A 25,421-nucleotide genomic window follows, 5' to 3' on the forward strand; every position below is an offset into this window, starting at 1 on the left:
AGGATATATGTGTGAGTATGTGCACATGTATGGGTGTGGATGGGCAATAAGAAAAAGAGAAGGAAATCGATTAGCCCAAGAAATGGTGGATTTTAAAAATAAGAAGTCTTTTTTTTTTTGTTTTTAGTTGTGGTCTAGAATATGGACACTGTAATAGGTGGCTGAACTGCAGGAAGAGTTACAGTTATTATGAAGGGACATGAAGGGACTATGTATTTGATATTGCTAGATTTTTACAACCAGATAAAATTTAATGTTGGTACATAGGAGTGTCATTGGAAATGAAAAGATTCTGTTGTGTGACAAACACTTGAGTGATTTTTTTCAAATTATTTATTTGAGGGAGGGATGGAGGAAGAAAGAGAGAGAGAGATTCCACCTTCTCATTATCTAAGTTTTAAAGTCTGCAACAGCGGGGACTGGGCTGGGTCACAGAAATGCAATCCACTCATGTGGGTGTCAGTGACCCATTCACTTTGAGCCATCACTACTGCCTCCCAGCATCTCCATTAAGAGAAAGTGGGAATCAGGAACTGGACCGAGCAAGCAAACTTGTGTGCCTGATATGGAAAACAGGCATTTTTTAAAAATGGAACAAGAGCTTTTTATTTTACATTTTTATTCTCAACTTAATGGAAGAAACTGCTGTTTCTCTCATAGACTTTTAACTTTCCTTTTGCACATTCGAAATATCTATGAACTGATTTGCCGTGCATATTTTATGCATACATTATACATACAGGCAAATCACTTATGTCAATATGTAAATGCTAAATTGAGTCACATGCTGAGAAACCATTATTTAAAGATGGCATAAAATCTAGTTCATTTTTAATTTCCTTTGTTTCTAGTTTATGAAATGAACACTACTTTTTTATGTGTCTTGGAAATAATAGATTTCAAGTTACATATAATTGTAGTTTTATATAAAATATATTTTATGGCCTGACACAAAAATATTTTAACTTTATCTATGATTATAATCCCAAGTAATCATCACCATGTTCTTTTATACCTAGAATTATAGGATATGATCATAATTAAGTGATCTTTTAAGTCATTTATGTTGTTAATTTTGTAATGTGGATTGAAGCTTTTCAGAAGTGTCCTAAATGCACAACACAGGATAAGGAAAACACAAAAGAAAAGAACACATCCTCAGTACAGCTGGAAGATCATTCAGTGGTGCTGTCCGGTAGAGGTTTGTACTCAATGTTTAAGTTCATAGCCGACAGGTTATTTTTCATAGACTTACTGCCTTCTGTCCATTTCAATATATAAACTTTAAAAAGTTGATATTGGATCTTATGAGGAGTTATAGGTTTTAACTTTACTCTTCTCATTAAATCTATTTTTAAAATCATAGTTAACTAAGCATTCGAGTTTGAAAAGATGTTTGGGTACAGAAAAACTCTTCTTTTATGCTAATTCCTTCTGAAGAAAAAATTAAATACCTAAAATCTTATTTTCTAAATGGCCTGGTGTCTTGGGGTGGGGGTGACTTGTTTTGAAGAACAAGCCTGTGGCTTCTTGCAAGGAAGACACTTTTGTTGAGGAAGAAACTGCTACTATTTTTCTAAAAAAGAAGAAACATGGGAGAAGAGCAGGAATTTATGCCGGAACATGGATTCTAGCCTTGTGAAGATTGATGACATCCAGGAACTGGTATGTTCACTTAGTTAACCTTTATGAGAAGCTTGCAAAGACTGAGTTAGGCTACCTGTGTTGGCTTTCCTTGAGTCTTATTTGACTGCAGGGTGGAAACACTTGTATTTGTAGAGGGGAAGACATGCTTTAAGGACCTAAATAATTTCACTTTCTAAAGCAGCAGAGGTGGCTTATTGTGTGCGCCATGGAATTATATTGAGTCCTTCTACTTATGTTTTCATGATTTGTGAATGATAAAAAAAAAACACCTGAATGAGTGAATTAGTTGGCACTTAATTTTAGTGATTCTTCAGAGCCCTAGAGCAATAAAGTATATTTTAAAACTTCTTCTACAATATCTCTATGTATTTCATAGGTTTCAAAAGAGAAAACATTATAAGTTTCTTCTTATAGAATTTAACTAAAGTGGAAAAATAATGGAGTGTGTATCTGGGACAGAGAACAGGAAAGAAAAGTGAAATGGAGAGAGTAAATTGCATTTGGAAATAAAATCAATTTTTTTGCCTAACATTTGAGTACCCAAGGAAAGCATTTAAAAGGAATAAAATATAACTGAAATAATTATGAAAATATACACTAACGTTAGGTTTATAGTATGTCAGATCTTAATATGCATTATTTCAGTGCATAAAAACTTCCACATAGGTAATGCCATTCCCATATTTTAGACAAGGAAGAAACTCAAGGAGTTTAGTTTGTTTGCCTTTGCTCTCATAGTAAGTTAATTACATAATCTGCTTTAAAATTTGTGGCTAGAGTTCTGATTTCCATAGCTGTATGATATTCGTGGTATCACATGGAGAGATATTACTTAGCCATTCTCTAGGTGATGGGAATTTGGGTTGTTTCCACTGCTGTTGTGATGAGCAGCTCTTCATTAACCATCCTTAGACACGTCAGCTGTGCACGCCTTTCATGTGTCTCCTCTGCAGTTCATCACAAACCTGTATGAGTGCAATTATTGGGTGTTTCCAGTTTTACAAAATAATTCCACAATATTTTTCAATATGTTTTTCCTGATAGTTTTGAAGATATTCTATTGTTTCCTACCATCCTAAAATCTTGTGTTTGCTCTATGTAAAGAATTTCCTTGTAGCTTTGTTTGCCTTTACTTGATCTCCACTGAACTTGATATCCTTTATTGTTCATATATGTTTTCTATGAACATTTTCTTCATTTTTTTCTTTTGGATGATTTTGCTTTCCAATTGATTTATATGAACTAATGTTTTGTTCTTGGAACTACATTACTATATGCATGTCCAGATTTGAAACTTCCCTTCCCATGTTCTTCAAGGTGTGTTTTGATGAAGAGAAGTTCTAAGTTGAATGAATCCATACTTACCAATCACTTGTTTAGTATTATGCTTGGAGATTTTTGTGTCTTTCTAAAGAAGTTCACCATGGTCCTTTCTTGATATCTTTCAAGCCACAAAGATGCAGGAGATTCAGACTTTTAGAACTTTCACTTCCATGGCTTCTCTGCACAGTAGATGAACTAAGATTGTCTTTAGTGAAATGATTAGTATTTTGTACAAGTCCTTTGTAGATAAAAGGATATTATTGATGTAATGAGTAATACTAGTAATTCTAACTTGTGCACAGAATTTCATTCAATCACACATCAAATACACTTACTGGATTGGATTATACCAAAAAGAAGATAAAAATGAGTGGAAGTGGCGGGACAACACGAAACTTGCTCAACAACTGTAAGTTTGCATTTCACATTCTATGAGGTAGGAAATCGCATAGTGTACTAGAGGATCCTGAGTGCCATGGAGCACTGTTCAGTCCCTGCTGGGTCAGGGAGTACAGTTCGTGTGGGGGGCAGTGGAAGGAAGAGGTTTTATGTTTTTAATGGGGGAGACACAGGTGATCTAATGTGATAATGGTGTTGTTATAATGATTTAAAGGAGGTGAATGAGAAAGCTAAGGGAGCTCTCTGATGGGGTAGCATCCTGGAAGGAAGACTAACTGGTGTAGAGATGGGGGAGTGCATTTGGTTTTCTCGAGGAAACAGGAAGAGGATCTGTGATACTGGAGGAATCTGAGTAAGGAAGGAAAAGTAAGTCAGAGAGATGATATGGATGAGATCATCTAGGAATGAGAGACCACAGAAAGACTTTGATTTCTCTTTTTTTCTTTTGACATGTAGAGTTATAGATAGTGAGAGAGAGACAGAGAGAAAGGTCTTCCTTCCGTTGGTTCACAGCCCAAATGGCCGCTACGGCCAGCGCTGCGCCGATCTGAAGCCAGGAGCCAAGTGCTTTCTCCTGGTCTCCCATGTGGGTGCAGGGCCCAAGCACTTGGGCCATCCTCCACTGCCTTCCTGGGCCACAGCAGAGAGCAGGACTGGAAGAGGAACAACCAGGACTAGAACCCGGCGTCCATGTGGGATGCCAGCGCCGCAGGTTGAGAATTAACCAAGTGATCTATGACACCGGCCCTAAGACTTTGACTTCTTAATGAGTGCAGTGATTCTCTTTTGGAGGGTTTTGAGCTGAGGGATGACAAGGACAACCTTCCTATTCTAAAAAGTCCCCTGGACATTGTGTGGTCCTTAGGTGGTGAATGGGAGACACAGATTGCAACTAAGAGAGTCACACTGAAAGTCAGTTGTCATCAACCAAGTGAGTGATGGTGGTGGTTTGGTCAAGAGAGATAGGGAGGGTGCTGGGGAAACGGAACCAGATGCCAGACCTACTGTGAAAATGTGTGAGAGGAAGAGAATTCAGAGATGGCTGCCAGGTTTTAGTCCAGCAATGATGACAGTAGAGCTGTCATTAACTGTTACGAGGAGCATCAGGCATTCAGTATTAGTGACAAGTTTGATACATCCATTATACATTTTGATATCTGTGGGCATGTCACATAGACATGTTGTGCATGATTGTAAACTTCATGTAAAAAATCTGTCTTAGGGATGTGTATTTAATGTGTGTCAATGCTGCAGGGGTGTGGGCACTATGAGATGATATTTTGAGTACTTTTTTATGTTTTATTTTATTAGAAAATCAGAGTTGGAGAGAGATCCTCCATCTCCTGGTTGACTCCCCAAAAAGCCACAATAGCTAGGGATGTGCCAGGAGCTTCATCCAGGTGTCCCATGTGGGTGACGGGTGTCCCAGGACTTGGGCTCTCTTCTGTTAGTTTCCCAGCACATTGACAGGAGCTGAATTGGAGGTGGAGCAGGCATGAATTGAACAAGAGCTCATATGGGATGTTGGCATCTCAAACAGCAGCTTAATTCACTGTGCCACAAGGCCAACCCCTGTTGTGGGGGTTTTGATTGCTGAGATATCCAGACCCTGATCCCTGAGACACCCAAACATTTAAGATATTGTGGTGATGAGGATGATTACAAAAGGGTCCTAAGAAAAGTAGTGAGATTGAAAGGAGGAAACCAGGAAAGAGCAGTGGGATACCTAAAAAAGGCACAACTAAAGCAATGTGCCGAAGTTAAATGGTTGGTGACTTCTTGCCAATAATAATTTTGTGACTTGAAATTATTATTATCAGACTCATATATCTGCTGGGAAATTCATATTATACACTTTTTCCATATATCATAGCATAGTCCTATAAGTTAGAATCCATGTTGAATATTCTCATTGTCCAACATCACAAAATATCAACACTGTTTGGTGGACCAGACATGAGCTCAGTGGGAGTAAGGTCACCTTGTGTGTGAAATGCCAACCAGCTCCTCCTAGTGCTGAAGGTGAGGACCGGGCTGTGGCCTCCTGCTATATGCCCATCAATCTGAGTCACAGGACACTGGAGCTGTCATTGTATCTAATTATAATGTGTTACTAATAACCTTACCTTATTTAGTAACTCTGGTGAGTTTCTGAAGTCTCAGAACTTCCAGAGTGAGCCCATCTAAAGCCTACCCACTGTGTTCTGTGTACCTAGTCCTCATCTGCAGTCATTCACCAGCATGAACTGTCCCTTAGCTTTAGAAATACTTACACCTTCTGATTTGCCACCTGTACATCTGTCAGAGGGATTTTGTGTTCACTTAATAATCACACACACACACATACACACACACACACATTTTTAAATTGTGACAATGAAATATTGCCCAAAGAATGATATTCTAAAATAAATATATTCTCTGACATAGGACTTTCCGTCAATCAAATAAAGTGGGTGAAAAATGTGGATGCCTGAAGCCACAATACATCAATAATGCTGATTGTTCAAGATCTTTTCCTTACATATGTGAGAAGAATAAGCCCTTCTTCAATAATTAGTACAACCTTTATGGATAGCAGTATGCAGATTCCTCAAAAGACTGAAAATGTTTCTGCCACGTGACTCAGCCATCCCTCCTCTAGGAATATACCCTGCAGTAACAAAGTCCACAAGGAAAAAGATACCTGCATTCCCATGTTTACAGCAACCCAATGTTTAACAGCAAATATATGGAATAAACCTATATGTCCATAAACTTTCAATCTCACTACTGTATGAAGAATATGTGTGTGATGAAATATTACTTAGCCACTAAAAAGAATGAAATCCTAATGTTTGCAACAAAATGAATGGAACTATAGATCATTATGCTAAGTGGAATAAGCCAGAAAAGGAAAGACAAATATCAAAAATTCTCTCATATTTGAATATTAATATATAATGTATTAAAATGATATGAATTTCTTATTGTTTACTATATGCATAGGTAGAAGTATTCTCTTCACTGAATTGTATCATATATATAACAATTCCCCCTCCTTTCCTCACTTCATGATCATTGACATGAATTCCATGTGATATTAAAATCCTTGTTTTGAAGAGTGAATGTATGTATATAATAGCTACATATGAAGTGAATATGACAAGATTTTAAAAATTGTTAAATCTTAAAATAAATATTGCAAATAAATAAATTCAACCAAAAATATATTTTATTTTTGAGTGGCACAAAGAGAGTAATTATATCTATTTTTTGGGGAATAGTATGATATTTAATACATGTTTGCAATATGTAATGATCCACTAAGGGTAACTGGCATATCTATCAACTCAGGCACTTATTATTTCTTTATGTTGGGTACATTCAAATCTAGCTAACTGAAATATTCAATTGTTATAGGACATTCGAAGTTATTTCTCATAACCAGCTGCACCTCTGTACCAATAAACAATCTTCTCCCCATCACTCTCTCTGCTACCTGCTTTTCAGGCTCTGGTAACCACTATTCCAGTCTCTGATTTACAGTCAATGTTTAAGCTTCCATATCAAAGTGAAAATAGTTAGTGCTTGTCTTTCTGTATGTTACTTCAATAAAAGTAGTGTATTCTCATTCTTTCCATGCTCCTGCAAATGACAGAATTCCATCCTATTTATGGATGAGTAATATTCCAAACAGCATTTTTATCCATTAGGGACACTTAAGTTGAGCTCATATTTTGATTGCTGTGATCATTCTGAATTAAACATGCAAGTGCAAGGATTCTTCAATATACTGCTGTCAATTCCTTTAGATAAATATGCAGATATGCAGAGCAGTTATAACAAAACAGCATTGTACTTGGCAAAAAACAGATGGATAGACCAATGGAGCATAATAGAAACTCCAGAAACCAGGCCACACATCTATAATCAGTTATCTTTGACAAGGAAGCTAAACTCAATTCCTGAAGCAAGGGCAACTTCTTCAACAAGTGATGATGCAAAAACTGGATCTTTGCATGCAGAATATGAAACTAGACCCCTACTATACACCTTGCCAAAAATCCACTCAAAATGGGTCAAAGACCTACGTCCATGACCCAATACCATCACAATACCACAGAACATTGGAGAAACCCTGCAAGATAGTGGCATAGGAAAGACTTATTTTAAAAGACCCCAGAAGTACAGCAATCAAAGCCAAAATTAACAAATGGGATTACACCAAATTGAGATGCTTCAGCACTGCAAAAGAAAGCTCAGCAAAGTGAAGAGGAGAAAATATTTGCAAACTATGCAAGTGATAAAGGATTAATATCCAGAATATACAAGGAGCTCAAGAAACTCAACTACAACAGAACAAACAATCCAGTTAAGAAATGAGCAAAGGACTTGAACATTTTTCAAGAGGAAATTCAAACAGCTAACAGACCTGAAAAATGCTCAGGAACATTAGCCATCAGGGAAATGCAAATCAAAGCCACAATGAGGTTTTACTTCACCCCAGTTAGGATGGCTCTCATACAGAAATCAGTGAACAACAAATGGTGGTGAGGATGTGGGGAAAATGTACCCTAATCCACTGTTGGTGGGAATGTAAACTGGTGTAGCCACTGTGGAAGACAGCATGGAGATACCTCAGAAATCTGAATGTAGATCTACCATATGATGCAGCCACCCCACTCCTTGGAATTTACCCGAAGGAAAAGAAATCAGCATATGAAAGTCATCTGTATCTCCATGTTCATTGTAGCTCAATTCACTATAGCCAAGATATGGAATCACTCCAGATGTCCATCAAATGAAGACTGGATAAAGAATTATGATATAAATATATATATATGTATATGTGTGTATATTTATATATATATACACTATGGAATACTACACACAGTAAGAAATGAAATCCTGTCATTCACAATAAAATGAATGCAACTGGAAAACATTGTACTTAGTGAAATAAGCCAATCCCCAAAAGATAAATACCATAGGTTCTCACTGATCTCTGGTATCCAATATAGTACCCAAAAAGTAATTTTTGGAATGAAATTGACACTTTGAGATGTGATTTTTATCAACTCTTGTCTTGACTGTTGAGGAGCAATGTTTTTTTTTCTTCATACTCTTTGATGAACACTTTGCTTAGTGTAGGGTTATTATTTTAAAAAGAAGAAAGAAAAAACTTCAGTGTCTAAAGATACTATTAAGAGAATGGAAGACTGGAAGGAATTATTTATACAACCTTTATATAAGTAAGTACTGGTAGGCAGAATATATAAACAATTTTCATAACAATATTAAGAATATGAACAACCCAATAAAATGGTCAACAGATTTGAATACATATATATGAAGTAGTTATACAATTATACAGGTGAAACAATACACACAAAAAGTTTCCCAATATAATTTATTCATTAGGGAAATATAATTAAAATCACAAATAAAAGTTCACAACACCCTTATTAAAATGACCAAATAAACTGGCAATATTACATATCAGAGGGATGTAAACAAATGGAGCTTTCATGTATGCTGGAATGTAAAATGACAGGCACTCTGGAAAACACTTTGGAAGTTTTCTACTGATCAGGAAACTCAGATTCAAAAGTTTTCACTTGCCAGTGAACACACAACTATTAGGTATGGTGCAGTCCTCAAATTTAGAATGGATTCAGGATACTATTCTCTTCTCCTTCCAGATCCCATATTGTCTTTCTCCTAAGAGATAAAGATTCAAACAGAAATGCATACATGCTTCATACAAAATACTGTCCTTAATTACTACACTGCATTTACTTCTAGTCGAATTGCACAATAGCGGCTGAAATTTATGGAATTATCTACGAAAGTGTGTGAGTTGCAGGAAGAGTATTCCCAGCTCTTTTACTGACCCTCATCAGAGTCCTGAAACTGTTCTGATCCATCTTGTTTTCATAAGTGCTGTGATCATGAAGTCTTGAATTGAAAATGGTAGAATTCCAAAGTCTCTGGCATCTCATTTTAGTAGACCAATACTTGGACCTCATTTTAATCAGGCTAGAATATAGGTAGAGCTCTTTAAAAATGCAGATGCTCTGAAGTGAGAGAAGACTCCAGAGCTCCCAAGGGTTTGAATTTTTCCTAAGAAAAAATTATTATTTTTTGTTGGTGGTGTTCCCAGCATTAAGTTGAACGACATGTAATTTTCTTCTCACAGATAGAGTGCATGAGTCTGGCACAGTCAGAAGCAGTCATCTGTGATGCTGTTAGACTTCCACAGTTTCCACTCGTTGACTCTTTCCAATCACTTAAACTAAAATAAGAACAAATAAATACTATGAGATATTAATGCAGACATAATCAGCTATACTGGTCCAAAGTGAAGGAGGCGTATCTTTTTGTCTTTACAGAGACTATCCCACAGGGCCCTAAGCTTCCCTAGAGAGAATCATGTGAGAAATACACACATAGACTTCACATTGAAAAACTCCTTCCCTTCTCCGTGAACTCATCTTCATCATTGAGCTTAGCTCCTCTGGAATGTGTGTGTGTGTGTGTGTGTGGCACACACACGTCTATGTGCCCATGCACTGGGTAAATGTGCCTGTATATGTGAATTAATACATACATGTATGTGTGCATTTTTCTCTGTATGATTTTGGGACTATAAACCAGAAGCAGTGATTACAGGGCTTGCAAGCTCTTCTCTATCCCAGAGACTTACGTTTTGAGAAGGGGTACTGAGTTGTCCTCCCATGTCCAGGGACTGCTGGTTCCTTTACGGGACAACCCAATCCAAGAAAAATAAGATATTTGACTCCGAATGAAGTTCTGTGATAAATGAATCATTATGTATAATTAATAATATTTTAGATTCCTAAAATGAAGTAATAAACTTACTATTATTATATTAATTTTGTTGTTAATGTGAATATCAAATGGTATAAGGATCAACTTCACCCAGAATTTGTTTAATTAAAATAATGGAACCTCAGTTGCTAACACTTCATTAAAGGTAACAACCTAACTAAACCCTTAGTGACAATTATTTTAAATAAGTTTATTTCAACTTAGAACTGAAATTTGTTAACTTCCCTTCAAAATTCAAATTTGTGATTCAAATATGAGTTCTGAGCCAAGTCAGCTGTGAATTTCGATTTCCAAGGGTGACAGCTCTAAGATTTGTAACAACACTGTTTTATATTTCTGTTCCACAAGCCCTTTGTTTATTTCTTCTGAAAAGGACACCCTGAGTCTCTTTGTCATTAGGTGCAGTGTTTATAGGCCAACTAGAAAAGTAACTGCATAAAAGTAGCTAGGATTCCTTCAATGAAGGCCTACAACACTTAAGGCTATGACATCACTAGGTAATATAACCTCATGGGCTCAACATTGTATATACTATCCAACCCTGACCAAAAGTGTTGTTATGCAGCACATTGTGGTACTTTAGTTTTTATTTATCTGAAGTGTGGGGAGAGAGAAACAAAGAGAGTGCATCTATCCACCGGTTCACACTCAAACTGCCCATGAGAACCAGAGCTGGGCCACACCACAACCAGGAGTCCGGAATTCCATTCAGGCATTCCACATGGTGGCAGAGATCCAATCTGAAATCCATGTAGAGTTTTTTCTTCTACTTTAAGGCTCATTACTCACACTGATTCAGGTTGCTTTTCCTTATAGGTATAATGACTTTTGCCAAAGAGGCTAAAGCTAAATTTCCAAAAATTGTTCAATATGAGAAAACTCAGTATGAGATACACATTTTTTCTTGATCAAGCATGATATATTTTAAGGACCATTTTTCCTAATTACTTGAGGTTTAATTTATATATACTTTGAAAATTCTAATTGTGGAAGAATTAAATGAATTACTAAAATTCTCATATCATATATTTGCATTTCTTATTTGCCATAAGAACTGTGTGGGTCTGAATTAAAATATAATTATATATTATAATTATATATTGTAATTATATACTGTTGAATGGGATTCAAATGTTATTAGATATTAATAGTTTGCCAAGAGGTCGTATTTGGTGCAGCTCTTAGGTTGACCCTTTGGAAGGCTCGATGCCAAAAAGGAGTGCCTGTGTTTGAGTCCTTTGTCCACTTCAGAATTCAGATCCCTGGTGATGCACATTCTGGGAGGCAGCTGTGATGGCTCAAGTAGCTGAACCCCTGCCACACACATGGGTGTCCTGGGCTGAGGTTTTGGCTCTGGTTTTTAGCCTGGCCCAGGTCCATCTGTTGAGGGTACTTGGGGAGTGAGCAAGTAGATGTAAGCGCTCCATCTGTCTCTCTGCTTTTCAAATAAAATGAAAATAAATTAAAAAATTGTAAAAGCCCTGCTTTAAATAAAAATGAGTTAGCCAACAGGTAATGCCTACATACATATGGTGTAAAATGGTAAACAGGAAATACACATCACCAGTTCTTGTTGATCTTCTATTGAAACAAGTTTGGAGTCCATTCTCTCACAAAATTTCTTGCTGTCTTCAAAGTTCTTTGATTCTTTTGAAAAATAATAACAGTTCTCTCCACAACACATCCACTTAAGTTTACATGTGCCACTTCTGCCACCTGGAAAACAGAAGACATTCCCCAGAGACCACTCGGGACACATCCTGAGCACCATGGTCCAGACTGGACAGAGCCGAGGATCCCTTTCCAGCCCTGTGTATTCTGAGACTCATGGGCTTCCTTTCTGCTTTTGGGGAAAAAGCTCTGGTCTGGGAAGAGCATCCCATCCCTGTATCCTCCATCGTTATGCACGATGTTGCTAACACTGCATAGCAAAGAATTTCCTACAGGACCGGTGTTTTCCTTCACAGCCTCTATTGGAAGGACTTCCAAATGGGAAACGGCTTCTCTGTGCTCTCCAGAGTAAGAAATCCATACAGGCTGATCTCAAGTCAGTACCTGAAACAGACAGCTATATTGGAGCGTATTTGGGTAACAATGATTAGAGAATTTGATAAAGTATTTTAGATTATTTTTGTTAACAAAAGTAATATTTTGGTAAATAGTGATATAATAGACTATAATGTAATGGATGCAGAAAAACCCCTCTGATAATAGTGATTTTTTTCTCAACTAAATAAGAGTTAAAGTTGTATTATACAATTGGTTTAATATATATGAAAATACAGATGGAGAAAGATACTAGAAATTTGAGGGACATAGAGAAGATACTTAAAATCTCAGTCATGAACCTACACTACATACCTGTGTTGACTGAGTTGCCTGTGAAAATTCTGTTTTTCAAGGTGGAATTGTCCTCTTGCTTTGGATTTTCCAAAGGACACTTCTGTGGGCGGACTGCACGATGACACTGAAAAACTTCTCTACATAATTAGCTCAATGAAAACATAACACAGAGTTAAATAAAAGGCACAGTTCTAATTTTAATATGGCAAATAATCTTTAGAATGAAAGGCCTTTCAATTTTTTCTGCATTTATTTTTATTGAGAGAGAAATAAAAATATCTCCCAAATGCCTGTAACAGATGGGGCTAGGCTAAGCTGAAGCCAGGAACTGGGAACTCAAGTCAGTTTCTCACGTGGGTGGGAGGGACTTAGGGATTTGAGCCATCACCTGCTGCCTCCCAGGATGAGCGTCACAGAAAGCTGGAATCTGGAGTAGAGTCAGGACTCAAACTCAGGCACTCTGATATGGAATATGAGCATCCCAAGCAGTATCTCAACCACTGCACCAAATGCCTACCATTAGTGACTGTTTGTTTCCTGTTGTTTTAGGAATCTCTTCTTTGCCTGTGTTTTCCATGCTCACATTCCATTTAATGAATGACATGGCATCTTATCAGACTTCATGATAGAATAATGAAAAATATAAAACCTGCGGAGCTTATTAATTGTAACAGGAAGATAATGCAAATAGCGCAAATGATTGGGTGTCTTTCTTTTTTATTACAAGGTGTTAGGACTTAGAGGATGGGTTTACTGACTAATGGTAGCAAGGCTTCATTTAGTTAGTGATGACCTTAAATTTGCTTGTGGTCCATGGGTGGGAAAGTGGCAGGGGAGTAAAGAGGATTCACTGTAAAATTCTAGATTACAGGAGCTAATTTTTGAATTAGTTCAATGAGAGGACAAGGCACATTAGGGTAATGCAAAATTATTACAACTAGAGGGATCTGAGGGAGAAGAGCTGTGAAAGGAAGCAAAAAGCAAGTTGTAAAAAAACTGTCTGCAAGCTTAGGTATTTGGATTTCAGCATAAGGCTGTAGTCTCAGTATTTTTAATTTTCACACTAAGGTTTTTGAGAAAGATCGGTAAATGTAAGCATTCTGGTAAGGATTCAAATCTTTACCAATTTTGCCTCACTAAGATCTGAAACCAGAGAAGATGTCCACTTTCACCACTCTGATGCAATACAATTCTAGAAGACTTTGCCAGATCTATTAAGAGAAAGGAGTAAAGGCTATACAAATCAAAAGGAGGAAGTAAAATTATCCCATCTTTGCAGATGACATGATTCCTTATATAAGGAACCAGAAGACTCCAGCAAGAGGCTACTAAAACTGATAAGAAAATTCAGGGATGTTGAAGAATACAGAATCACCACACAGTATCAGTAGCACTTTCATGCACCAACAATGGTCCTACTGAGAAATAACTTTGTAAAAAGTCCCATTCATAGTAACTACAAAAATTAAATACATTGTGATAAATTTAACCAAGAATATGAAAATCTCTACAATTAAAATTGCAAAACACTGATTAAAGAAATGTTAATAGAAATATTTTTGGTTTAAAGAATTAATATCAAAATGTTGTCCAAAATACCCAAAGAAATTTACAAAATCAAGGAAATCCTTATCAAAATACCAATGATGTGCTTAACTGAACTAGAAAAACAACACTAACATTCATGTGCAAGAACATAATACCTGAATAGCCAAAGAAATCTTGAAAAGTAAGTAAAGTCAAAGCTGGAGGCATCACAATCCCATATTTCAAGACATCCTACAGGGCTATGATAACCCAAATAGCAGAAAACTGGCATAGAAATAGACACATTGACTAACAAAATAAAATAGGCAACCCAGAAATAAACCCATGCATCAAAGGTGCTAACAGTATTCCTTGGTGAAGCGTCAGCCTCTTCAATAAGTGATGTTGGGAAAACCGCATTCCCACATGCAGAAGTTTGAGATAAAACCCCTACCTTACACTCTGTACAAAAATCAACTCAAAATGAATCAAGAATGGGCACCAAATAATAGCTGGATCGGAGGAATATGTTCCAGTGTTACACAGAACACATGGTGAGGCGATTATTGTTCACAGTAACTCATTCCACATTTCAGAAACAAATAAGAACAGGACTTTAGGGCTCCAATCATAAAATAACATCAAAGATGGAGAAGTGATTACTCTTATTTGATCAGTACACTTTGCATAATGCATGGAAACATCAAAGAGTAGTCCAAAACTATGTACAATGACTTTTAATAATTCTTAAATTTATTTTATTTATTTGAAAAACAGAGCACAGGGAGAGGTAGAGACAGACAGAGAGGTCCTCCACTCCCCAGATGGCCACAACAGCCAGGGCTGTGCCAAATCAAAGCCAGGAGCCAGGAGCTTCTCCCATGTAGGCACAGGGGTCCAAGGACCCTGGCCATCCTTTACTACTTTCCTAGGCCATAGCAAAGAGCTGGAACAGAAGTGGAGCAGCCAGGACCAGAACCGGCGCCCACATGGGATGCTGGTGCTTCAGGCGAGGGCTTTAACCCACTGCACCACAGCGCCAGCCCCATAAATTTGTTTTAAAAAAGAATAACTGAGAGGCACAATTCCTTTCATGATATTTTTTCTGATTTGCAATCTTACAACTGCAACATTTGCTAGATATTTCTACCTGGCACTTAGTAGTCACTTCAAATTCAAAAGACCTTAAATAGCTTAGTGTCTTTTTACATGACAATATAATCTTCATTGCACTTTTTCATATTATTTCCTTATGCCACCACTATCCACTTTAGGAAACCCTATATTTTGGAGATACTTTTGATCTAATCTTCTCCCCTTCCATCTACAACAGAAGAATCACTCTGTATATTTATTCCTCCATAAATATCTACATTTATTCTATTTACCCATTTGTGATTCTTCTTTAGGAAAGTAACTCTTTCTCTTTGTGAAATAAACATATTCTCAATATTTCTTCCCTAAAAGCATACAATGAATGCCCTTGCTATCCTTTTCTAGGAAGTCTAATGATGATAATTTGCTTAAATATTTATATACTCTAATTCTTATGGTTAGTGTAGTTTGATCATAAATGACAAAAAAATTAGAGTGCTGATTACAATTTGATGTAAATTGTTCTAAATATGTGGATTCTCTGAAATGTTTAATAATTTTCAAATCAACACAGGATTTTGGTTCTAGATATGTGACAAAATATCTTCATTAATTTAGTAATTTTTAAAATACAATCATTATTTTTGTTACCCATAATTATCCCGACTTTCCATAATTAAAAGGTAATTTTCTGCTATAGTCTTTATAATTTAGAGGATAAACTTTCATAGGCTTAAAGTTAATATCACATTTATCAGACTATGTCCTTAAAAGGGAAAATTAGAATATCTTATATATATTATTGATTTATTTATTTAGACGGGCAGAGTTACTGAGAGAGAGAGACAGAGAAAAGTCTTCCTTCCGTTTCTTCACCCCCCTCCCAAATGGCCTCCACGGCCCAGAGCACTGCACCGATCTGAAGGCAGGAGCCGGGTGCTTCCTACTGGTCTCCCATGCAGGTACAGGGCCCAAGCACTTGGGCCATCCTCCACTGCCTTCCCGGGCCACAGCAGAGAGCTGGATTGGAAGAGGCGCAACCGGGACAGAATCCGGCACCCCAACCGGGACTAGAACCCGAGGTGCCGGCGCCACAGGCAGAGGATTAGCCTAGCAAGCTGTGGCGCCGGCTATTTTTTTTTTTTTTTTCAAATTTATTTAATTGAAAGGCAGAGAGAGAGAGCAGGCTCCCATACTGGTTCACGCCACAAAGGCCCACAACAGCCAAAACTGTGCCAGATGAAACTAGTAGGCAGGAATTCACTTGATCTTCACCAAAAGGCCAAGAAGCAATGCAGCCAGGAATTTAATCCAGGTCTCCCACATGGGTGGGAAGGACCCCAGAACTTCAGCCATCACTTGTTATCATTGGTAGGAAGCTGGAATCACCAACAGAGGTGGCACTGAAACCAGGCACTCCAAAAAGGGCTGCAGGATTCCTGAGCAGCATCTTAACAGGTGCACCAAATGCTCTCCCTTGCACCACAGTTTAAAAATAATTGAATAAGGTACTTATTAAATTGCATTTGAAAAATAGATAAAGCTGAAACTTGACATGAAGTTAATTCTCTTAGGAACCGAGACTAAAAAAAAATAAAAAGGAAAAATCCTTTTGTAAATTTTTCTGAATATGCATTAATTAATGAGGAGTAATAGATAAAAAATAGAAAGCTGAGTTCATACAGTCTAATTATATAACTTGAATTATATTATAGATGTTCCTCATCTTCTCTCTGGCTCTCTATTTCCCAAACACTTATTTGAAACTTTCTTTTTCTATTTCTTTTTATTATTAATTTTAAATTAACAAAATACAAATTGGGATGTAATTAAGGAGTTCCCATATACTCCTGACCCCATTTCACCCATTAACATCTCATGTTGGTGTATTTGTTACAACTAAGGAGGCCACTCAGATGGGATTTCGTGCTTTCAAATTCCTCTCTATTCAAGAGCCAAATGAATCCCACACAAGCATTGCAAAATTGCTTGTCTCAGTGTTGCTGTAAGATGCTAGATTCATTAGTGAGAAATGTAAACGTATTTCAATCCAGAAAATATTAAGAAAGCACTCATTATGTGTCATATATCAACAAAGCTATGGTTAGGTAAAACCTTTTTAAAGAACATACAGGGTGCCTGTGCTGTGGCTTAGCAGGAAAAGTTGCCATTGTCTACAACGCTGGCATCCCTTATGGGTGCCAGTTTGTTTTCCAGCTGCTCCACTTCCAATTCAGCTCCCTGTTAATTGCCTGGGAAAAGCAGCAGAAGATGGTCCAAGTGTTTGAGCTCCTGCACCGACATGGGAGACAGGAGGAAGCTCTGGGCTCCTGCCTTCAGCCTGGCCCAGCCCTGGCTGTTGTGGCCATCTAGGGAGTGAACCAGCAGATGGAAGTCTCTCTCTCTCTCTTTCTCTCTCTCTCTCTCCCCCCCACCCCGTCTATGTAATTTTTTCAAAAAACAAATAAATAAATCTTTTTTTTAAAAAAAAAGCATGCAGAAACATGCTACTGATCCATTCCTTGCTAGTGTGCCTGGAAAAACAGTGGAAGATGGTCCAAATACTTGAGTCCCTGCCACACTCGTCACGTTTAGCCTGGTCCAGCCCTGGCCATTACAACCATTAGGGAAATGAACCAGCAAATGGAAGATCTTTTTGTTTATCTCCCTCTCTCTGTAACTCTGCATTCAAATAAATAAATACTCTTTTTTAAAAAGAAGTATAAAACCTATACTCCAAAAACCCACAAAACACTATTGAAAATCTAAGAACAGTGCACACGAACAATAAAGAAATGTAAGAATTACAATAGAAAAAAATATTGGAAGATTATATAAATTTTAATTTTAATTTATGATCTTAGACTGAGCAGTGTTTTTTACTTTCTTTCCTTTTTTTTGTTATAGCACGGAAAGTGACACAAGAAATCACAGGAAAATTCATATATTGGATTTTCTCAAAATTATGTCTGTGTTACTATCAAAAGAGTAAAAATGGGAGAAAATATTTGCAAATACTTATATGATAAGGAATAATGAGAATATATGAATATATGAAGAACTCCAAATACCCAATGACAACACAATCCAATTAAAAATAGGAAAAGAATTCAAATAGGAATTTCATCACAGACTATATACAAAAGGCCAAAACCACATAGCAAGATGCACAACACCATTAGTAATTAGGGAAATGCAAATCAAAAAGAAAATGAATTCCACATTACACTTAGAAGGATGATGATAATCAGAAATATAATTAAGTGTTGGTAAATACAGAGATATGAGACCTTCATACACTACCATTGGGAGTGTAAAATGGCACAGTGGCTTTGGAATATAGTGCAACATTTCTTCAAAAGATTGAGTATAGATAGCATACATTTACCATATGTCCTAGCCATCGTATTCCTATGTATAACTCTGAGAGAAATGACAAGATATGTCCATTCAAAACCTTGCATGACAATTTTTATAGCAGCATTATTTTTAAAGTGATTATAAGAATAAAGAATTAGTAAGTTCATTATATTTATACAGAACAATTTTGACAATAAAAATTGAAAAAAGTGAGATACTCTATGATGTGAAAAAACTTAAACACTTTGCTACTAGCTGAAAGAAGTCAATCATCAAAGACCATATTTTATGTGATACTATTTTTAGAAAATACGTAGAATAGTAGTTATTTGTAGATATATGAAATAGATTAGTGATTATTTGGGAATGGTAAGTTTGAGGGAAAATGGGGCTCAATGATTAATGAATAAGAGATTTCCAATGTGATGATAAAAGGGTTCTAATATTCATTGCAGTTAGTGTTGAGCAATATGAATATACCAGAAAATGTTGAATATTATATTTTAAATGAATAAATTGTATGGTAAGTGGATTGTATCTCAACAGACTTCATATATATGATTATTCATATAATTGCGTGTATGTGTTTCTATCAAGAGTACTAACAACAATACATACACATACACAGTACAGAAGACTTGGTCTACAAACCAGAAAGGGAATTACCTGTCAAATAAATAATAAAAAAATCTTTAAAAAAGAAAAATAATAATAGAAAAGGAGAAAAATCAAGTGTAGATGTTTAATAGAAAACATACATGAACAATAAACATTCAAGGATATCAGGTTCACTAGAGATCAAGTAAAGGCAAACAAGGCTACAAGGAAATACTTTACAGAGAGCAAACACAAGTTTTTCGGTTGGTAGGAAACAATAGAATATCTTCAAAACTATCAGGAAAAACATATTGAAAAATATTGTGGAATTATTTTGTAAAACTGGAAACACCCAATAATTGCACTCATACAGTGGTTTGTGATGAACTGCAGAGGAGACACATGAAAGACGTGCACAGCTGACGTGTCTAAGGATGGTTAAGGAAGAGCTGCTCATCACAACAGCAGTGGAAACAACCCAAATTCCCATCACCTAGAGAATGTTAAGTAACGTCTCTCCATGTGATACCACGAATATCATACAGCTATGGAAATCAGAACTCTAGTTGCAAATTTTAAAGCAGATTATGTAATTAACTTACTACGTGAGCAAAGGCAAACAAACTAAACTCCTTAAGTTTCTTCCTTGTCTAAAATATGGGAATGGCATTACCTATGTGGAAGTTTTTATGCACTGAAATAATGCATACAAAGATCTGTAACACTGTAAACATTACAGCAGTGTATAAATTTTGTAATTATTTCAGTTATATTTTATTCATTTTAAATGTTTTCTTTGGGTACTCAAATGTTAAGCAAAAGATTGATTTTATTTCCAAATGCAATTTACTCTCTCCATTTCACTTTTCTTTCTCGTTCTCTGTCCCAGATACACACTCCATTATTTTTCCACTTTAGTTAACTTCTATAAAAAGAAAATTTTAAAGGTTTTTCTTTTGACACCTAGGAAAAGTATAGAGATATTGTAGAAGAAGGTTTAAAATAACTCTATTATTCTAGGGCTCTGAGGAATCACTAAAATTAAGTGCCAACTAATTCACTCATTAAGGTACTTTTTTTTATATTTCATACATCACGCAGACATAAATAATAAGGACTAAATATAATTCCATGGCACACACAACAAGCCACCTCTGCTGCTTTAGAAAGTGAAATTATTTAGGTCCCGTAAAGGATGCCTTCTCCTCTACAAACACAAGTGTTTCCACCCAGCAGTCAAATAAGACTCAAGGAAAGACTACACAGGTAGCCTAACTCAGTCTTTGCAAGCTTCTCATAAAGGTTAACTAAGTGAACATACCAGTTCCTGGATGTCATCAATCTTCACAAGGCTAGAACCCATGTTCCGGCATAAATTCCTGCTCTCCTCCCACGTTACCTCTCCTTTAGAAAAATAGTACCAGTTTCTTTTCCAGCAAAAGGGTCTTCCTTGCAAGGAGCCACAGGCTGGTTCTTCAAAACAAAAGCCACCCCCATCCCAAGACACCAGGCCATTTAGAAAACAAGATTTTAGGTAGTTATTTTTTTCTTCAGAAGTAATTAGCATAAAATAAGTGTTTTTTTTTTACCCAAACATCTTTTGAAACTCGAATATTTAGTTAACTATAATTTTAAAAGTGGATTTAATGAAGACAGTAAAATTAATACTCCTAGTAAGATCTAATATAAAGTTTTTAAAGTTTATATATTGAAATGGACAGAAGGCAGTAAGTCTATGAAAAATAACCTGTCAGCTATTAACCTAAAGATTGAGTACAAACCTTTACCGGATGACACCACTGAGTGATCTTCCAGCTGTACTGAGGAAGTATTTTTTTGTGCTTTCCATATGTTGTGTTGTGCATTTTGGACACTTCTGAAAAGCCTCAATCTACATTACAAAATTAACATCATAAATGACTTTAATGGATCACTTAATTATGATCATATCCTGTAATTCTAGATATGAAAGAATATGATGTTGACTACCTGGAAATATAATCGTAGAAAACGTAAGGTTAAAATATTTGAAGTGTCAGGCCATAAAATGATTTTATATATAACTACAATTATTTATAACTTGAAATCTATTATTTCTAAGACACATAAAAAAGTAGTGGTCATTACATAAAATAGAAAACAAAGGAAATTAAAAACAAACTAGATTTTATGCCATCTTTAAATAATGATTTCTCAACATGTGACTCCTTTTAGCACCTACTTTGACATAGGAATTTGCCTGTATGTATAATGAATGCATAAAATATGCACAGCAAATCAGTTCATAGATATTTCTAATGTGCAAAAGGAAAGTTAAAAGTCCATGGGAGAAACAGAAATTTCTTCCATAAAGTTGAGAATAAAAATGTAAAATAAAAAGCACATTGTTCTATTTTTTAGAATGCCTGTTTTCCATATCAGGAACCTAGATTTGCTACCTTGGTCCAGTTCCTGATTCCAGCTTCCTGTTCATGGTGATCCTGGGAGGCAGTGGTGATGTCTCAAAGTGAATGGGTCGCTGACACCCACATGAACAGATTGCTTTTCTGTCCCACTTCTGTGACCCAGCCCAGTCCCCGCTGTTGCAGACTTTAAAACTTAGATAATGAGAAGGTGGAATCTCTCTCTCTCTTTCTTCCTCCATCCCTCCCTCAAATAAATAATTTGAAAAAAATCACTGAAGTGTTTGTTACACATCAGAATCTTTTCATTTCCATGATGCCCCTATGCACCAACATTAAATTTCATATCTGGTTGTAAAAATTGCAATATCAAATACATAGTCCCTTCATGTCCCCTTCACAATAAGCGTAACTCTTCCTCCAGTTCAGCAATCTATTACAGTGTCCGTATTCTAGACCACAACTAAAAAGAAAAAAAAAAAGACTTCTTATTTTTAAAATCCACCATTTCTTGGGCTAATCGATTTCCTTCTCTTTTTCTTATTGCCCACTCACATCCACATAGCTGCACATACTCACACATATATCCTAACCCTATGCTTGCCAGCAGGAGCACAACACAAATGATTCCCAGGATTACTGTGCATAGGTTTTCTGTAAAAAAATTAAAAAGTGGGTATATAATGAGCTTGGTAAACAGATAAGAACCCAAGCAGGATAAACATTTATGCTGGAAATTAGCATTAAAATCACATATTCATCCTAATCAAAAATCTCATGGATATTACCCTTAAATGGATCTCCCAATATATAAAGTAAAATAAGGAACTAGACATTCCATATGGAATAGATATGGTTTTTAAATATTTTAATTTTTTCTACATGACATTATGTTTTCAGAAATCAGAAAACAAGAAAAATTACCTCTTTTTTGTGAGCTAAATGTCTTTGTCTTTCTTTTTCTTTGCGTGAGACAATTTCATTTCTGTATATCATTTTCTCCTCACTCATTTCTGAGAGCTTCAGGCTAAAAACACAGAAAGGACCAGAGATATTTCAAAAGACGTAATAGATTCAACTAAAATCGGGGCTATGTTTCATGAAAACAGGGAGAGCTACAGGAATGATACACACTCAGACCAGTAGAAATTGAATTAAGATTCCGTAATTCTGGAAATAACAGAAAATATTTTTTTTTTTAAATTTACTCTATCTGAAGAGCAGAGAGTTCCAAAGTGAGAGAGATGCAGGGAAAGTTAGAATTTCTCTCCACTGGTTCACTCCCCAGATGGCTGGGTGGTAGGGGCTGAGCCAGGCTGAAACCAGGAACCAGGAGCTCCATCAGGTTTCCCACATGGGTAGCTGAGGTCCAGACTCTTGGGTCATCTTGTGCTGTCATCTCAGGCACATTAGCAGGGAGCTGGATCTGAAGCAGAGCAGCAAGGGCACAATCGAGCACTTTGAAATGGGAACTGGCATGGCAGGCGCTGACTCAACCCACTCCATCACAGTGCTGGCCAGGAAAAAGTGATTTATTCAGTTCATGGACATACTGTATTAAACTTTTCAACTGCTTTAAAATAACTTAACTAGTTGCCAAAATTTGGAAATGGATATAATTTGTACATAAATATCAGATTTATACCTTCTCTTGAATAATTATACTTGAAACTCAGTACATGTATTAGGGCCAAATGATCAGCACAATATGACAGAGGCACCTCTTACATGAGGGACACACACACACACAAACACACACTAATTCAGTGAACACTCCACGCTGCTAAAGCATCCTCTATCACATCCCAGCACTCATTTATCTCATCATCCTGATAGTCACTGATCTTCATGGACAGGCTCTTAGACTTGAGAAAAATGAAGAAATGATGGGATTCAATATTGGGTCATTAAGAAGGTATCATTAACTGAGATAAGCATCACTTGTAATTCTAACAGCAAGTCTACACATTGCTACAGTTTTCAAATTATAGATAGAAACACATATTCCCAATTATAATGTAAATCTTAACACGAGGTCATATATTATCTGAGATAACTGATTTTTGTGCAGTTATTTTTGTTATATCGATATACATAAATATCAACAAATATGGTAAATATTTAATTATATTTCTATCGATAAAAAATATTCACATTAGCAAAAATTTCAAACTTTATCACAAGTGACATCATGAAAAGATCATTCAAAGTTTGGGTTATTTATTCCTAGCCAGATAAGTAGCATACATTGTGATGAGAATTAAAAGTATATATAATGTCTTAAAAAAGGAAATAAATATTCCTCAAAACATGTGACAATTTTAAAAACTTTCACGTCTGACTGTTTAATTTTTTTGACAAATTCTCATTCTGATCCACTCCTGCCCTCTCCTCTAGAATAAAGGTAACTTTAGATGTTAACATGGATCATAGTTTAACCCCACCTTTCTACATATCTCTCCCGGACCAAGTGCTGCTCTATTCCTCTGCCATCAGCAGGGTGAGAGGCAACATGGAGATGGACTCACACACCCACAGTAGCTGCTGTCTGTGTCTGTACCTTGGGATGTCCCCAGCTGGAGCACAGGCTTGGTCAGGAGCAGGCGAGCACGTCCCGGCTCTGCTGGCTTCACCTCTGCTGTGAGACCAGGCGGGTCCTGATGTGTGAGACCGTCCCTCACAGAGACCTTGTGTGAAGGTGCGGATGATGACGTGACACTGATATTCCCACACAGAAAGTTTCCAGTGGTGTCAGTGTCTCACTTGTTCCCACCCATGTGTCAGAAAGGCAATCAAGAATAAAAATTATTTTATGAACATTGAAAACGAACTATGGCAGTTACTAGAGAGCTTGGGAAATGAAGAAAAAAAAATTGGCATCTCATGAGATTAGAAAACAGTTAACAATAAATTTTATAAAATATAAAAGAGAAATACCCATATCCTGCCTAGCATGATTTCTACATTTTGCATTTTATAGAATAGGTGAAAATCTGCAACTGTTATATATACAGTAAAAATAGAAAAACGTAAAATGGGCACAAACATTGGCCACTATGTTTAAAAAGTCACCCTATGAATATCCAGACAGTTTAATGCTTTAGAGTAAAACTAAATATACCCAATACTGGGTTGATTAATTAGAAAACAGCAACTTTTTCACTTGTATTCTCTTCAAATTGAATAAATAAATTCTCTTTAATTACTGAAAAACACAACTGTAGTAACAGAAAGGCTTAAATATATTCAATGGGCTTAAATAAAGCTCTTTTTAAAGCATTAAAATAAAATGTTCTAGTTTGCTAGTGACAGCTATAACTGTCAAAATTTAAAAATTAATTGTTTAATTCAGTGAGCAATTCTGCCCTATTTAATCCTAGAACTGGGTGCTAGTTTTTAAAAAAAGCAATTACTTTTTCAGGTCAAGCACATGGATATTCACGCCTGAAGGGCTCTCAATGCCCTCAGGTTTCAAAAATCTTCTCAGGAACTTTTGTAATAGCAGCTGAAATCCACGTCTGTATCAGTTGCATCTGTTATGTATTTTCAAGGCACTTTCCTGTGGTTTGAAATTCCTCCTCTTATCACCCAGGGTGCAAAACTGTCCTCGCCCCTTCTAAATCACAGCAAAGTTACATTATTTAGCCTTTTTTTTTTTTTAGATTTGCTCTTGGCTTACTGGATTTTTCTTTCTGAAGATATATTTATTTGAAAGGCAGAGTTACAGAGAGAGGTAGAGACAGAGAGAGAGGTCTTCCATACGCTGGTGCACTCCCTAGATGGCCGCAACAGGTGGTGCTGTGCTGATCCGAAGCCAGGAACCAGGAGATTCTTCCAGGTCTCCACGCGGGTGCAGAGGCCCAAGGACTTGGGACATCTTCTACTGCTTCCCAA

At 36.4% G+C, this 25,421-nt stretch overlaps 1 long non-coding RNA gene across 1 annotated transcript; it reads left to right on the forward strand.

Annotated features, from left to right (window-relative positions):
• Positions 1 to 1,563: 1,563 nt before the first annotated feature.
• LOC149124716 (uncharacterized) lies at positions 1,564 to 6,200 on the forward strand. The gene is made up of 3 exons (XR_016213776.1): positions 1,564 to 1,665; positions 3,273 to 3,379; positions 5,800 to 6,200. It is a non-coding gene; the product is annotated as an uncharacterized LOC149124716 (long non-coding RNA).
• The last annotated feature ends 19,221 nt before the right edge of the window (positions 6,201 to 25,421 follow it).

Source organism: Oryctolagus cuniculus, chromosome 9 (assembly GCF_051225735.1).
Source record: "Oryctolagus cuniculus isolate XC-2025 breed Fujian yellow rabbit chromosome 9, ASM5122573v1, whole genome shotgun sequence".
NCBI lineage: Eukaryota > Metazoa > Chordata > Mammalia > Lagomorpha > Leporidae > Oryctolagus > Oryctolagus cuniculus.